Source organism: Orcinus orca, chromosome 20, assembly GCF_937001465.1.
Source record: "Orcinus orca chromosome 20, mOrcOrc1.1, whole genome shotgun sequence".
NCBI classification, from domain to species: domain Eukaryota; kingdom Metazoa; phylum Chordata; class Mammalia; order Artiodactyla; family Delphinidae; genus Orcinus; species Orcinus orca.
Window position 1 is genome coordinate 1670933 of NC_064578.1, and position 17070 is coordinate 1688002.

The 17070-nt window shown below is 48.8% G+C and overlaps 1 protein-coding gene across 6 annotated transcripts in view; it reads right to left on the reverse strand.

Annotated features, from left to right (window-relative positions):
* BANP (BTG3 associated nuclear protein) overlaps positions 1-11857 on the reverse strand; it is a 107438-nt gene extending 95581 nt beyond the window's left edge. For all 6 annotated transcript variants that reach the window (XR_007474546.1, XM_049704099.1, XM_004280069.4 and 3 more), the window contains exon 1: positions 11727-11857. The gene's annotated coding sequence lies outside the window, so the exon portion shown is untranslated. The remainder of the gene's footprint in view (positions 1-11726) is intronic.
* Between the last annotated feature and the right edge of the window lie 5213 nt (positions 11858-17070).

Below are 17070 nucleotides of genomic sequence, written 5' to 3' on the forward strand. Positions count from 1 at the left end.
AAGGTGGAATCCACGGATCTGTCCCTTGGTCCCTCTCAAAGCCACACACGGTGAGGCGGGAAGCCAATCCCCTCCCAGCCATCCTGCAGATGAGTTCCAGGCTCATCCCTCCCAAAGGGCTGTCGTCACAGCGCCCGGCTTGGCATCACATCTAAACTCTACCCGCATTTCAGGCCTCTCCCAATCCGGCTCCTGCCTACCTAGATATGACCTCATTTTATTCACTCACTCACTAGACCAAGGGTTGGCCCCGTGGACCAATTCCAACCCTCCACCTGTACAGCCCATGAACCAAATCAAAAGAAGAACAGTATGTCCTGACATGAAATTACATTAAACTCAAACATCAGTGTTCACAAATAAAGTTTTATTGGAACACAGCCGCAACCAGCTGTCTGCACACTGGCTGGGGCTGCTCGGGGGCTGTCACAGCTTGTCCAGTGACTGACAGCCTCACTCTAATGTAAAAACCTCTGCTCTGTGCGCTGGATCATCACGTCACAAACACCCTGCTGGGCACATGGGAGCGACCCGTAAATCCTGGGCAAGTGAATAAAGAAACGACCTTGAGGTTCACGTGCTCCGTAAGCACAGATTCTCCTGAACTAGTCACTGGCCTGGCAGCTCCTTCAGTCCTTCAGCTACAGGGACAGAAGAGATCTTGGTTGTAATCATCTTCCCATTATAAAAATAAAAAGGTAAAACATGAAACATTTGGAGACTACAGGCAATGCTCTCTCCTACACTTCACTTCACTTGTTGCTGTGTTTTTTACAGTTAACGTGGAAAACATTCAGAGACGTGAGGACAAATTAGATGACAGGTCAATTTTTTTTACCTCTACAGAAGAAAGTTACGTCGCAAAGAGCCACAACACATCACGCTGAATTCAGGGTGAAATGTAAAATTTTTAGTCATTTTCCCACTTACATGTGCCCATATAAGAAATATTGGCCCTAAAATTATAAGAATTCAAACTCAACATTGCAAACTGTCTAAAACCATCTGATAGAATTTAAAATTGTCAATAAAATATCACTGAATAACAAATAATCTGCCAAACTTACAACACTATATAGCAACAGAATCTACCACAATTTACTTTCTGAGAAGTGCAGGAGAAAAGTCACCTCCCTGGAGAGAACAAGAGGCTATCTTAAGCCTGATGACTGTCAAGGGCGGCTGCTGGGCCAGCTGTGTGGAGTTCACACTGGAGGATTCCTCACAGTAGAAACACACATTTATCAAGGGTCCTTGCGTTTCTAACAAGTGTATACTTTACAACCATGCCCAAGCTTTTAACTAGCAAGTTGTACTATTTAAATCACCTCTAAGCTCCTGTCCAGTTCTCAAATTCTAAGATTCTGTGATGTAAGTTTATCACAGACAAAACTCTGACTACATGCAAATGTCTATCAATTAAATCTGCCCCATATAAACTGGTAAGCATAAAAAGATACAGGGCCTGGTGGGTGAAGCTGATGATAATAACAGTAATTATAGGCGCTACCATTCATTGGATCCTAAACACATCTTTGCATTATTTCACTGAGTCTTCACAACCTTGGATGTAGGTGCATCCCCGTTTTACAGAGATAGGCCCATCCCCTCACCATAAATATTTATTAAGGCAACATGAGACCGGAGAGCAGGTGGGGTGGCGGTAGGGGTAGGCATGGAGGGCAGGACCCGGTCACTCGGTAACGCACTTTGCGTCGGGCTAACTAACCCCACTGCCATCCATCACCACATGTTCCCTTTGCCTCCCCTGAGAGCAGGGCTGTGCATCCATCCATCCTTCAGCTCCCTCCAGAAACTGCAATCCGTTTAGCACTCATCTGCCCTTCCTGTTTATTCCCAGGAACTGCAAAGCTTGGAGAGGAGGGTGGTCAGCCGTCCAGGGTAAGGATGCCAGTGTCCTAATCATTTTCCACCTGGAAATTTCACAGAAACCAAATAATACTAACAACATGTGCCAAGATGTTAAGGAAAGCTGTACTCCTAGCCAGGAACATAAAAAAAGACGATGAACACCCAGCTCGAGCAGTCATTAAAACAAGTAATGAGGACAGGTGACAGATGCAGGGACCACTCCAGAGGTTTCTGACGCACAACTGACATCAGGCAAACACAGCCGCTCAGAGGCAGGGCCCATAACCAAGGAGAACAAAGTAATCTGATCTACAACAGAAAATGGACAAAAGTGTAAGGAGCCCGCCAAGGACGAGTCGCAGATGCTGGCTGACCCATGCACGGCGCTGGCATGGCTCGGTGGTGGCAGACACAGCCCACGCCACTGTCACCTCGGGGGCCGAGGAACCAAGTTCACAGTCTCCATTTTACTCAAGATCATAATTCTCAATGTGTAATTAAAACTTAGTCATGGGGACTTCCGTGTGGTGCAGTGGTTAAGAAACCGCCTGCCAATGCAGGGGACACAGGTTCAAGCCCTGGTCCGGGAAGATCCCACATGCCGCGGAGCAACTAAGCACGTGCACCACAACTACTGAGCCTGCGCTCCAGAGCCCACGAGCCACAACTACTAGCCTGCGTGCCACAACTACTGAAGCCTGCGCTCCTAGAGCCCATGCTCTGCAACAAGAGAAGCCACCGCAGTGAGAGGCCCGCGCACCACAACGAGGAGTAGCCGCCGCTTGCCACAGCTAGAGAAAGCCAGCGCGCAGCAACGAAGACCCAACACAGCCAAAAATAAAGAAATTAACTAATTTTAAAAAAACAAAAAAACTTAGTCACGAAAAACAACATCCTAAAGATTAGAAACTGCACTTAGAACCCCAAAATTACTGGGCCTGATCTAAGACTGATGAAAAGTTCATGCGATTAAAATGTCCATGTAAAGCATGTATTTATAAAGATACTTTAATCTTTTCAAAGCCACATGCGTAGTCAAATGCCTTAATCAGACCAGAATGCCTCCCTTTTACTGCTCCAGAACCCCAGGAAGCCGGTCTGAAACGTGATGAGGACTCTGAACTTCAGGCTGCAAATGGGCGAGGAGGCCAAGTACCAAGAACGCCGTGTGCCAAGGGTCTCACACATGCTCAGATGTGCGCCCCACACCACCGCGGGAGGGAAGCCGTGCGTGGCTACCCTGCACGCAGAGCAGACACTGCCAAGTCTGCCCCAAAGCCAAGCAGCCACAACACTGCTTTGAGCTGCACAGGTCCACCGATGTGCAGACGTTTTTCAACAGTAAACATTTCGGTACTGCACAAGCTGCAGCTGGTTGAACCGAAGATGCAGAACCATGGATACGGAGGGCTGACTACAAGTTCTATTCAGATCTGCCACTACGTGCAGGGTTGCTGCCCCTGCCCCCCACACTGTTTAAGGGTCACCTGTACTTTTGTAAATAGATGGGTCCAGCACTGAACAGCAGAAGCCCTTAGAAAATAACACTTCCCCAGCCCAACAGGACTATGTAGACTGGAGAGTGACCTTAAAGAACTTTTATAAACTTAGCTAATGACACCACGTAAGGCCACACTCATTTCTCACCCACAGCTCTAGCACCTCATAAGCCCACCGCGTCCACACGTGCAACCAATGATCTGGGCAGACTTTAAAAGCAGCCCGGCATTCTGCCTCTTACCTCTACTGTCAGTCTCTCCCATCCCTCTCCCAAACAGAATAGCAGAAGGAAATGATTATGCAAAGTGATTGCTGTCAACAATAAATACGCAGACTTTGGATGTCACTAAACTTGTAATTTGTAAGGAGTATGGTGCCAATTTATGATAATGTCGGTAAGGGCAAATGTTCTTAGGGAAAAATACATCCAAAGTTAATAAAGGAGTCCCTTTTTCTTTTGCTAAAAATGGACGTTATTGGGATAATTAATAAAATCTGAACTAGATCTGATGCTTAGATAACACAGCTGCATCGATGATAGATTCCTAATTTTGAAAATTGTACTGTGGTTATATAAGAGAAGGTCCTTGTTAATAGGAAACAGCCATTTAAGTGTTTAAGGTTAAAGGGACTTACTTCATAGTTTAAACTGTTCAGGAAAAACAATAGAAAAATATATACACACACAAACACAGAGAGCTGCAAAGAGAAAGGATAAAGCAAATATAAAATATTAGCATCTGAGACTGTAGGACAAGCCTACACCATAATTCTTGGTACTATTCTTGCAACTTCGAAGCCTGAAAAAACCCAAATCCAATTCCTATGAAGAGATGCTGAGGCTATTCTTCCAAAGAACGGCAGTGAGGACGGACAGACGCGTTCTCATCTGAAGGCGCTTCGCTGACGCCAATTATACTTCGTACAGATTTCCCCAAAATACACCCTGCTGACGACCCCAGGCTCCCTGAGTCAGCAGAGGAGCACAGCCGCTGGCGGTGGAGCGGCCTGCAGGAAAGGGGCCCAGCGGGGGCGCCTCACCACCGGCTCACTCTCGCCCAATTCCCCTGCTTGACTTCTTTCCCCAGCTTGCATGAGCACTTGCAGCCTCGAGTCACACACTACGGTCTGAGGGGCAGGTCCAGCCAGCGGTTAGTTTTTGTAGATAAGTTTTATTGGAAAACAGCCACGTCTATTCCGGCCTCTCCAAGGGCAGAGTTGAGTGGTTGGGACAGACCCCCAAAGCCAAAAATGTCTACTCATATAGCCCTTGACACAAAGTTTGTTCACTTCTGCCCTGCAGCCGAGCGTTTAACCACATCAGTGGCATCTCCAGACTCTAGAAACTGCCTGGAGACTAAGACGGGGAAAAAGAGACAGGAACTTTTGTTGCAGAGCAGTGATCGTGGCCTCCTGAGAGGCGCTCCGGGATGGGCTGGCTCTGCCGGCTCCACCTCCTGTTGGCCGGAAAGAGCGATTTCTGCTTCCGATTATAGTGGATCCACAGAAATCCCAAAGAGGCAAAGCAGGCTTCCTGAGCTCTTGAATGATCCCTGGAGAACTCGGGAAGCAAGTTGAATTGAGTGTTTTTTGTTTGTTTTGGCTGTGTTGGGTCTTCGTTGCTGCGCGCGGGCTTTCTCTAGTTGCGGGGAGCGGGGGCTACTCTTCGTTGCGGTGCGCGGGCTTCTCATTGTGGTGGCTTCTCTTGTCGTGGAGCACAGGCTCTAGGTGCGTGGGCTTCAGTAGTTGTGACGCGCAGGCTCAGTAGTTGTGGTGCACGGGCTTAGTTGCTCCGCGGCATGTGGGATCCTCCCAGACCAGGGCTCGAACCCGTGTCCCCTGCATTGGCAGGCAGATTCTGACCAGGGAAGCCCTGAGTGTTTTATTAACAGCTACGCACAGAGGGAACCCCAGGCAGTACACGTTTGCTTTCATCTTACTGCGCCCCTTCAGCTTTCTTTCTCCCAACACAGTAGGACTGCATTTTATACAAAGCTGAATTATGCAAATTTAAGTTATACAAATGTAAAATAATGTAATAAATATTAAACCGTCGCTTCACAAAAAACGTGAAATTAGTTGAATCCTGCAAATCTGAAAAATCCACAAAATGTTTAATTTCAAAACTAGAAAGCCAGTTGACTGCAAACTATGTTTGCCCACTGACAGCTGCAGCAATTCTTCACTGGTAAACAGGATGCCCAGCATTCTTTGTCAGATTCAGTCAAAATTGTGGGTGGAGTGAATTACTTGGCGTCTCCAGGGAAGCTCCCAGCATAAAAGGCAGCTTAACGCAGCACTCTGCTCCTGAGACCCACCCCTGGCTCCAGCCCACCAGTTCACAGGACAGGTCCCATCCTGCCATCCACCTGCCAACGCAAGTGCAGGGCCACTCTTGGTGGTGACAGCTGGAACCGCAGCCTGAGTCATCCCCCCCACCCAGGAAGATCCAGGTGCCCGGGGGCTGTCACCACACTCAAGGGACACAGTTCACACCAAGAAGGAAATGCCAGCAGCACACGCACCAAGTTTTCACTGCCAGCTTTATCCAAACCCATTGCTACTTTAGAAAGGTTTAACTTTGCTTCAAGTCATTTGATGACTTTCCACCTTGAAGAAAAAGGAAAAATCACTAGAGACCAGAAGCAGCATTCTTTGCAGCACAGAACGTAAATCTTTATTACAAAAGGTTTGTCAGTACAGGGCTCTGCCCAAAGCCGCTCAGCGCAGTGCCGGCTTCCTGACACCACTCCGCCCGCCCCATCCCTACCTGGGCCCTTCCTGCCAACTCACTTTCTCCTTCAGACCATTACCTGCACTCATGTACGCTAAATGCTAACACAGAAGGACTTAGGGCAAGGAAAGGGTAGTCAGCTTCCACAGACCCTCCATCCCACCTATCTACCTTTTCAGTGATGTAATAAAACCTATTCTCATCTCTTCACCTTCTCCGGCCTTTTCTGGTGGATTTTATTCTTCCATCACTTATGCATTGTCAGCAATCCGACCCTATGGGTCACCAGTCATCACCACCACCATCCCCCCTCCCCAGCACGAGGGTCCTTATAAAGACAAAGCAAATCTTACTGGCCACCCCCCACAGAGGCAGATGATCCAAAACATTTAATCAAATCAGACAGTTCTTGGCTATGGGTAGATGTGAAAGATGCAGAGAATTTAACTCAAAATAGGAATCAATTTCACGTGACTTCCACAATGCTTCGGGTGTACTCTCAGCTAGTGGCTCAGGAAGTTAAGGTTTCCATCGTGTTTTCATTCAAGAATACCCACAGGTTTCAAGCAATGGCAGGCTCTGGGTGGTCATCCCAAGCTCAGCTTCCTCTCAGACTGAGTCTGCAGCATTATGGTGAGGGCGTGACAAGGCGTCAAGAGCGATCCCCCTGCTCCCTGCCCTCTAGGACTGAAGAGGGCCCCCTCTCTTCCCAGGAGGCAGGCCGGGCACAGCCCCGGATAGTGGACAGAGTCAAAGGCAAGGCAGATGGCATAAAATGAGATCATTAGCTAAAGCTCTCGCTTTTAACTGGTTTCACAACCTACACCCAAGTGAGAAACCTAAGGGTTAAGTATTTTTAAAACTACTCTGAAAGGGAGGGATGATGCTACGATTCTACTCTTCTGTGGACTTAAATGAGCTCCAGGTACTATCCTGGAACAACAAAACAAGTGTAACTTTTTAAGAGCAAATTTCAACCATGTGATGCCGCCCCCCAACCCCCCCCAGCGGCTCTCAAATTTGCCAAAAATAAACATTTCAGAATGGTTCAGGGCAATTCCAGTGAACAATTCATTATGCAATTGTTTTTATGACCATCATATATGTGAAGTCAGAGAACACAGTAACGACCTTTATTTCCCTCTCCTAAAGGGAGAACTTTTTACAGCTTTTTCTAAGACATTCTCGTTGAGAACTTTAATACGTATTTTCCCCCAGAAGTCTTTTCTTCAAAATGAGAAAATGCTTATTTTTTCCAGATTTAAATAGCTGAAGTGGTAAAGTTAAATGGACATTTTAAAGTCAGTCGCCATTGTCATGTAATATGTATACTTAACTGTACCGCTAAAGTTTTCAGAATTTATAGCGTAGATGAAGGTCATAAGGAAAAACTAAGGCTAGTAAGCTGTAAGTGGTGTTACCAATAAGCCATTTAGGCAAGCTCACTAGACCCTGTGCCAGGGACACCCATTTACCGATCCACCAAACAAGGCTTGTGGTTCTTTATCTCTTTTCTCCTTGACAACCATCTAACACAGGAAGTATTTCTTCAGCAAAGTGCATATGCTACACCTGGAAGTCCTTTAAAGTGCAAATTCTGAATCTTTCCCTATCTTTCAACACCTGGGGTACTTCTGAGGCGCACTAGTCAAGATTTTGGCACATGTGCCTCAACTTGGGTTTCGTCATGGTTAGACTTTGGATATGCATTTCTGTCTCAGTGCATATCAAGAAACATGATATCATTATGTCTTATTACTGGTGATGCTGAGATGCTATCTGCCAGGTTTTTCCACTGTGAAGTTACTATTTTTCGCTTGTAATTTATAAACATCTTGGGAGAGATACTTTGGGGCTGTGTAAATATCACAGATTGGAAGAGACTTAAGGAGACGTGACAACTAAATGCAGAGAGGGATCCCGGATTAGCTCCTGAAACAGAAAAAAGACATTAGTGGAAAGCTGATGAAGTTCAGCAAAGTCTGCAGTTCAATTAACAGTACTGTGACGATGTTAATTTTCTGATTTTTATAAGAATATTTGATAATCTAAGATGTCAGCATTAAAGGAAGTGGGTGACAGGCATAGGGAAGCTCTCTAAACTATTTTTGCAATTTTTCTGTAAGTCTAAAGTTCCTTCAAAAGGAAAAGTTTACTGGGACCTCCCTGGTGGAGCAGTGGTTAAGAATCCACCCGCCAATGCAGGGGACACAGGTTCGATCCCTGGTCCAGGAAAATCCCACATGCCACAGAGCAACTAAGCCCATGCGCCACAACTACTGAGCCCGTGCGCCACAACTACTGAGCCTGCGCACCACAACTACTGAAGCCCGTGCGCTTAGACCCCGTGATCTGCCACAAGAGAAGCCACCACAATAAGAAGCCCAGCACTGCAACGAAGAGCAGCCCCCGCTAACCGCAAGTAGGGAAAGCCCGCGCACAGCAACGAAGACCCAACGCAGCCAAAAATAAACAAATAAAAAATTAAAAAAATTTTTTAAAAAGGAAAAGTTTACAAAGCTCCAGATTCTGATTCCGTATGTTGGACAGGGCCTGAGAGTCTGCTTTTCTCTCAAAAGCCCAGTGATGGTTATGCTGTGGTCCTTGCTGTGGAGCACTCCACTAGCAAGGCCCTGGAAAACACAACTGATGTATTTCACTACTCACAACTTTCAGAGGACAATCAAGTAAATGCATCAAGATTACACTTTGAGCACTGTAATCACTGCTTACCTAGAGGCAATCCTTAAACTTCGGCCCAGTGACACAGAGAGAAGCTCACTGCAGAGTCTAAAATCACAATCTTTGCTCTAACGCTGTCTGTGCTTGGCCTTCCCCAGACGAGCCTGGCACCCTGCAAGGCTGCGGAGCCAGAACGGCCAGCAGGAACGCACACCACCCGCCCACAACTGCAACGCAGCGGCGGCCATGGGGACCGTGATCTGGCCATCCATCCCACTGCTGGTGGGCAACCATCACCAAGGCCACTGGGAGGCAGGAGAGCAGAGCAATGAGAACAGACCCTGGACTACCTACTCACAGAAAGCGACTGGCCCCACAGGTGAGCTCTGCTCATCCCATTAAAATGACTTTTAATATCGTATAATAAACCCACAAGAAAGAATATAAGACAACAGGCAAGAGATGTGGCAAATTTCTGGCAGACCAAGAGGATTTAATGGGGGGAAAAGGAAATAGCAATGTGGAGCACACAGGAGTGGATACAACCAAAGGAGGGCTCTAAGCCTGTGGATGGCGAGGACCCCACATCCAGGATCCTCGGTCGAGGGCGAGGGCTGTGGCTGCCCACAGAAGTCAGATCCCTATACAGAAGAGCTGCACCACGGCCCTCCCGACACCAGATGCAGCAGCCCCAAATCAAAGGGGTCTTCCTTACGCTGAAAGGCCCATAGAACACCTGTCTTCTGGCATTTGAGGTCCCAGCACAATAAAAAGTTCCCAAACACCTGAAGGGAAACCCGCACGTTTTCAAAGTCAGCCCCACAGGGGACTTCCCTGGCGTTCCAGTGCTTAGGACCCCACGCTTTTACTACAGTGGGCCCAGGGTTCAGTCCCTGGTTGGGGAGCTAAGATCCCTCAGGCCGCGCAAATGCGGCCAAAAAAAAAAAAAAAAAAAATTCAGCCCCACAGACTCAGATTTCTCTGCCTGCTTCCTCCTGCCTTAGACAAGAATAATTACCAATACTTGAAGAGTACTTGCCACACAAAGTAAGAAGCCAATCTTTTTAAAAAGAAGAAAACAACAAGTGACACTAGAGGAAACAAGAAATCAGAGAACAAGAGAACTGAACAAATCCTTAAGAGTATATCCTCAAAGCCAAGGACACAATGCATTCACCAGACAATACGTTATTACGAAAAAAGAACAAGTCAGTCCTCAGAAATTAAAACTCTGTAGAAATAAAAAAATTTAAATAGGACTGGAAGATAAATGGAAGCCCTATCCCAGAAACAAGAATAAAACGACACAGGAAGAGGATAAACACGGGAGATTCAGAGAATTAATCCAAGATGTCCATCATCAAACTAACAGCAACTCCTAAAACAGAAGAGTAAAAGCAGACCAGACGAAATTCTCAAATGATACAAGAGCATTTCCAATTCCAGAGCCGAAGGACACGTCCCCAAAGACAAAGAGCACTCGTGGTGGGACTCGACACTTTCGGGGCATTCTAGAAATGGCTGAACACCAACGAGGATCCTCACGAGTTACCCAAAAGGAATAAGGCTCCTTGGCAGGAAGTTTTCATTGAAATAAAGAAAGCCAAGATTAAAACGTGAGACCTGAACAAACGCAGATGTATAGTAAAAGAAAACATCGGGATGATACCTGGGCTGGTCTAAAGAGTAATCAGTCCACATGAGAAAAAGGTTGGAGAGATCCAACACCATCCTTGAGAATTTAAAACGAGGTAAAGAATCAGTGGGAACAGAAAGTGCAAAGAGAAAGAAAGGCCATCACAAACAATAGGAAAAAAAAAGGCTGTATAGAGGGAAAATGTATTAGCTGGCAGTGAAGCAGTATCTGCTCGACAGGGATAGAAGAGGTGAGATAAGATACGAAAAGCTAACTCATCCTGTCATAACAGCAAGTCAAGAATGTATAAAACCAATACAATGCCAGCTTATTATTTAGAGCTATGGAGAACTTCAAGAAACAACAAAAAGATATCAAAGAATTTGAGGAGCGGAACTGAGAAGTGGGGCAGGGGGCTTTGCTTCTCATGTTAAGTTTTCCACGGACATTTTATTGGGTACAATGCTTTATTAAGATATCAAGTATGTGTGCAGCTCTTTAAGAACATGGACTTGAGACAGATCGCGTTCAAACCTGGCTGTGTGTCCCGGACAAGTCCCTTACCCTCCGTGAGCCTCAGTCACCTCCCTGCCCACCTGCCTGGACCGCTGTGATGAGAAACGCTGCAAACGCTCGGCGGGCCCGGCCGCAGCACAGGACCCGCACATGACAGCCGTTTGCTACAAATTAACGCCAGAGGTGACAGGATCCCACGTCCCAAGAACACACGCTTATTTTAATTGCCAGACAAAGGAGAACTGGAGCTGAATCCACGGAGTTAACGTTACAGGCGGTTCAGGCGTTCCGAGCACCGACTAGTGGTCCCCACGGACGTCCCCCTCACTCGGGCCCGCCCCGGGTGAACCTGCCGCCTCCCGCACTTCCGCTCCGCAGCCGCGGTCCCCGCGCCCGCAGCCTCCGGCTTCCCGGGGCCTCTCGGAGGGGCTGCACCGCAGCAGCAGCGCGACCCCGCCCCGCCCGCCCCGCGGCCGGACGCCGCTCGTGAGGGGCAGGTCCCGGACGAGAGGCCCGCGCCGGCGGGGGCGGCGGGGGGAGGGGCGGCCGGAGCCGGGCGCTGAGGTGCGGCAGACCGGCGGCTGACAGGGCTGACGCGGGGGCGCGCAGGGCGGCGGGCCGTTGCGGCCGGTCCCCGCATCGGGGGGGCGGGGGCGGCGGCGCGGGCGCGGCGGCCGGAGGAGGGCGCAGGGAGGAGGGAGGAGGGGAGATCTCGCTCTCGCTCTCGCTCTCGCCCCGCGGGAAGGGGGAGGCGGAGACGCGACCGGCTGCGGGAGCTGCAATTACCGTGTGGGCTGCGGAATTCTCGTGGTGTTTGTCGAGGAGATGCGATAATGGCGTCCGTCCTCGCGAGAGAAGCCGCCGCTCTGCGCAGGCGCTGCGAGTCCCTCCCTGCGGCCCTCTGCTTTGCACCGTCTGCGCAGGCTCCCTGGGCGGGCGCGCCGGCCGGGGGGCGGGGCGTAGGGGAGGGGCCTGCCGCTCGGGGCCTGTCGCGCGCCCTTCGCTGGCGCTGGTGACCGCCGGGCATGCGCACGCGTCGTGCTCCCGCGCCACAGTTTAGGCCCCTAGGCTTCTTTCTTCCCCGTCGCGCGCTCGGGCTCCTCGCTAGCCCCTGAGAAGTCGCATCGCTGGACCGTTGGAGGAATTTGCATTTTCTTTGAGGCCTAATGAATAGGAATTAGCTCCCCGACGACTACATATCCCGGAGGGCCCTGCGCGAGCTTCGAGCAATGCATTCTGGGACTCGTGGTTCCTGCGTCTGCGCCAAGCCTGCCGGTACTTGTGGTCCCTCCGCCCTCCGGTCGCCCGACTGCGCCCGCGCATGGAATGGTGGGACTTGTAGTTCAGATGCCGCGGTCGGCTGCTCCCGGCGAGGCTCTAGCTACTGCTCTGGCCGTGTTCCCCCGAGTAACAGCGGGTGTTCAGGGGACCCTAGGGCCGTCACAGGCTCGAGGGCACACTCCTGGAAAAATATATATTAATTACATGTGATGTATATTTTATATGTAATTGATGTTAGTTATGTATCGTGTATAATATAGGGACTGTTACATGTGAAAAACGTAGTATGAATTTGGCTGTATTTATAGAGCATAAAAGTGCGTTTGTGGGTACTCGTAGGAAAAAAATTCCCAAACTATAGGCAGTTCCCAGAAATGTTATTCCTGCTTACTGGTATTGCTGGGATTACCACTGCTTTTTCATTTTTCTTCTCGCCTCTGTTTTCTGAGTTGTTTACAACGAGCTAAAATTCCTTTGATCCTCCAAACACGAAACGGTGGAGCTATTTTCATTCGGAAAGGAAAACGCTGTACCGTTAGTTTCCTGCCCACTTCTCTTTCGCCAATAATAAAACCGTACTCAGGGCAGTAACCAGCTGTGCGGCCTTGGGCAACCTTGTTGCGTTAGGGGCTCTTCAAGAAATACCCCTCGGGGGTCTCCTGAGACTGGTCACTGGATTCCTCTGCAGGAAAAGTGCCCTAAAGAAATTCCAAAGAACCACAGAAGCTCAGCGCTTGGAAGATCCTGATAATGAAATGAGATCTGTCCTGTTCAGAGGTGAGGAACAGTCCAGAGAGATTGGAAACATTGCTCAGCAAGGTTACATAGCTGGAAAGAGATGAAAGCGGGGTCTAGAAGCCAAAGCACCTGGGTCTGGAGTCCAGAGTCCGTTTGCAGTGGGAAAAGGGTTTCTGAAGCCAACCGCAAAAGTCCCGGGAGAGCCGTGCTTTCTGTCCCCACTTCTGTCTCAATTACAACCAGTCTGAACACATAACTCTAAAATTCTTGACAAGGATTCATGAATATCTGACGAGAAAGCAGATGAACGTAGGGTGATGGTTTTCATACTATTTCAGAACATCACCAAGTCCTCATCTGCAGCTCCCTTCCAGGCATGGCTTTGCCTGCTCCTTCCTTTCCAGGCCACTGCTAAGTCATCGGACGTCATTTTTAAGCTGATCAAAATGACAATTGTGCTCAGGCTGGAGTGCTTGACTTTTCTTTTCTGTTTCTGATGTTTCACGTTTATTTACTTTTCACTTTGCTGCCCAGGAAGCTCGAATAGACGAAGGTGTGCAGTATTGACAGCTGATTAACCATGGTTTAAAAGAAATTAAATAGCTAGAAATCAGCGAAGACAACTGCCTACCAATGAAAGTTGACTTCCCTACCACAGGGGACTCTTCTCCTTGCCATCAATCCTTACAAGAATCCAATCCAGGGAATTCCCCGGTGGTCCAGTGGTTAGGACTCCACACTTTCACTGCTGAGGGCCAGGGTTCAATCCCTGGTTGGGGAGCTAAGATCCCACGAGCCACACAGCGCAGCCAAAAAAATATATATATAAAGAATCCAATCCAAGTTCCTGGAGTTAACTAGGCTGAAGTCTCATCACTGGGGGCTTTATGGAAAGACAGGGAGGTGCACCCTGGCCTGGATGACACCAGACATGGGGGACCACGTGGATGTGCGTGCAGCAGGCGTTTGCAAAGATCTCAAAGGCCGCTTCTTCAACCGCGCAGGGCCCACTTCAGGCACACCCCGGAATCCTTAGAGGGTCCTGTTCCTGAAGATGCACCCAGCATGGAGAAGAGTGAGTTATTTGTGAAGCCCTCAGTTGCCCAGGAAAAGCCTAGAAAACAGTATAACTCCATAGAGCAGGGCTGTGAGAGCAGGCCTGACGTGGGCTTGGAGTCCAAGCTCCCTGTGGCAAGTTGGCCGTCTCCTCTGGGAACTGGCGTTTCAGACTCAGAGCTCGTGAGGCTATTGGGAGGATTCGATGAAGCAGAGTTTGTAAAGGATTTAGCGGAGGGTCTAACTCAGGAAATGATCATATTACCGTGTGTTGAATTACCTTGCCTTGGCCAGGCACATCTTATAATCCCTTCTCATTGTGAAGAACATGAATTTCAGAGAGGTTAGGCAACGCGCCCAGGGTCACACAGCCATGGCAGTGCTAGAGCTTTGAGGAGGAGGGTCGTGAGCTATGGCGGGAAAGGTACTTAGCATGTGGGATATGCGGGTCCTTTTTGGCCAGGGGACAAGTTTTGTTTCCATCCTAAAATAACAGGAAGCCTTTACAAGGTGTGGGGCAAGGGTGGATATGATGAGATTTGCATTTTCAAAATTCACTCTGGCGGGAGTGTTGGAAAATGAGTTGGGGTGGGGAGGAGGGGTCCTGAGTGGACTTGGGGAGAGCAGTTGAGGCTGTGGTAGGGGTTCAGGCAAGAGACGGCGGAGGCCTGAACCAGGGTGGTCACAGTGGAGACGGAGAGGCGGGGGAACCGAATCAGGAGATTCCGAGGGGTGACGTCAACGGGACGGGAGCACGAATCCGACCCTGGGGCAGGGGTGAGGGAGGGGGGCCTCTGGATGCCTCCTGGGCCTGCAGATGTGCAACTGGGTGGACGGATATGCTATTCCCTGAGCCTGCACTGAACAGTGTCTCTTTGTGCCCCGTCCACCCAGGGGACCTCTCGTGTAGTTCCTCCCCCATCCCAGACACCTGGAAGAGACCTGGTTTGGGGGTGAACCGGAGTCCTGGGGACAGAGCTCAGAGGATGATTCAGGGGGAGTGGGAGAGAGCAGCAGCCTGCAGCCCCACCGCTGCTGGCGGGGATTCCACCCAGGCCAGGACAGACCACTGCCACACGTTCCGGGCCGCCGAGAAATGTAAGGAAGTACCATCAGTAGAGGTTCCCTTAATGTAGAATTAACCATTAACCATTGTGAGGTGTGCAATTCAGTGGCACCAGGTGCATTCACGACGTTGTGCAACCGACACTACCTTGCTCCCGAACCTTTCCATCACCCTTTACCCGTCGTTCCCCTTCCTTCCTCCCCCCTCCCCCCAGCTCCTGGCAACCGTCCGTCTGCATATGTGCCTGTTCCGGACATTTCGTATCAATGGCATCACACGATATGTGGCCTTTTGTGACTGGCTTCCTCCCCGTAGCGTGATGTTTTCAAGGTTTATCCATGTCGTAGTGTGTGTCAGCATTTTGCTCCTTTTTTTTTTTTCAGTAAACTTTATTTTTTAGAGAAGTTTTCAGTTCACAGCAAAATTGAGCAAAAAAGTATAGATTTCCCACATACCCTGTGGCACCTCTCCAACTTACCCCGCATCAGCATCACCTCTCGACCCAGAGTGGCGCATGTGTCACAGTCGATGACCCTGCACGGACACGCCACCATCACCCCGGTCCAAAGTCTACATTAGGACTCACTCTTGGTGTTGAACGTTCTATGGGTTTGGACAAATGACGTGTATCCACCTTTATAGTCTCCTGCAGAGTAGTTTCACTGCCCTGTAAACCCTGCGCTCCACCTGTCCACCCCTCCCTCCCCCCAACCCCTGGCCACCCCTGATCTTTTCACTGTCTCCATAGTTTACCTTTCCTAGAATGTCACAGACTTGGAATCATGCAGTCTGCAGCCTTTTCAGATTGGCTTCTGTTACTTAGTCATATGCATTTACGATTCCTCCGTGTCTTCTCATGGCTCAACGGATCATTTCTTTTAAACACTGAATAATATTCCACTGCCTGGATGTCTCACAGTTTATTCATCCCTTCACCTACTGAAGGACATCTTGGTTGCTTCCGAGTTTCTGCAGTTACGAATAAAGCTGCTATAAACACCCATGTGCAGGTTAGTATGTGGACATAAGTTTTCAGCCCCTTTGAGTAAACACCAAGGGGCCCAATTGCTAGCTCACATGATAAGAGGATGGTTAGTTTTGTGAGAAACTGCCCAACCGTCTTCCAAAGTGGCTGCTCCACTGCATTCTGACCGGCAATGAATGAGAGTTCCTGCTTCCTCACGCCCTCGCCAGCGTTTGGTGTTGTCAGTTTCTGGATTTGCGCCATTTCTAGTAGGTGTGTAGTGGTATCTCATTGTTGTCTCATTGTTCCCTGATGACATAGGACGTGGGGCACCTCTGCAGATGCTTGTTTGCCATCTGTCTATCTTCTTTGGTGAGGGGTCAGTTCAGGTCTTTGGCCCACTTTTTAATCATGTTGTTTGCTTCCTTAGTGTTGAGTTTAAGGGTTCTTTGTATATTTTGGATAACAGTTCTTTATCCGGTGCATCTTTTGCAAATAGTTTCTCCTTCTGTGACTTGTCTTCTCCTTTTCTCGACAGTGTATTTCACAGAGTAAAAGTTTTAAATTTTATTGAAGTCTAGTTTATCGTTATTTCTTTCACGGATCATGTCTTTGATGTTGTATCTAGAAAGTCATTGGCAAGCCAGAGGTCATGTAGGTTTTCTCCTGTGTTGTCTTCTAGGAATTTTACAGTTTTGAATTTGCGTTTAGGTCTGTGGTCCATTTTGAGTTAATTTTTATGACAGGTATAAGGTCTGTGTCTAGACTGACTTTTTTGCGTGTAGACCTCCAGTTGCTCCATGACCATTTGAGCACTGCCTCTGCCACTTCCTAGCAAGGGGACTTAGTCATGTCACTGCTCTCAGCTTTGGTTACGTCGTCTGTAAGATGGAAACTAAGGTAGGACCCTTTGGAATACAGAAAAAAAAAAATTCAATGAACTTAATAAAAGGAACTTACTGATTCACGTAAGTGAAAAGTTTGGAAGTGGACTTCAGGGTATAGGAACAGGAATTGCTTGGCTG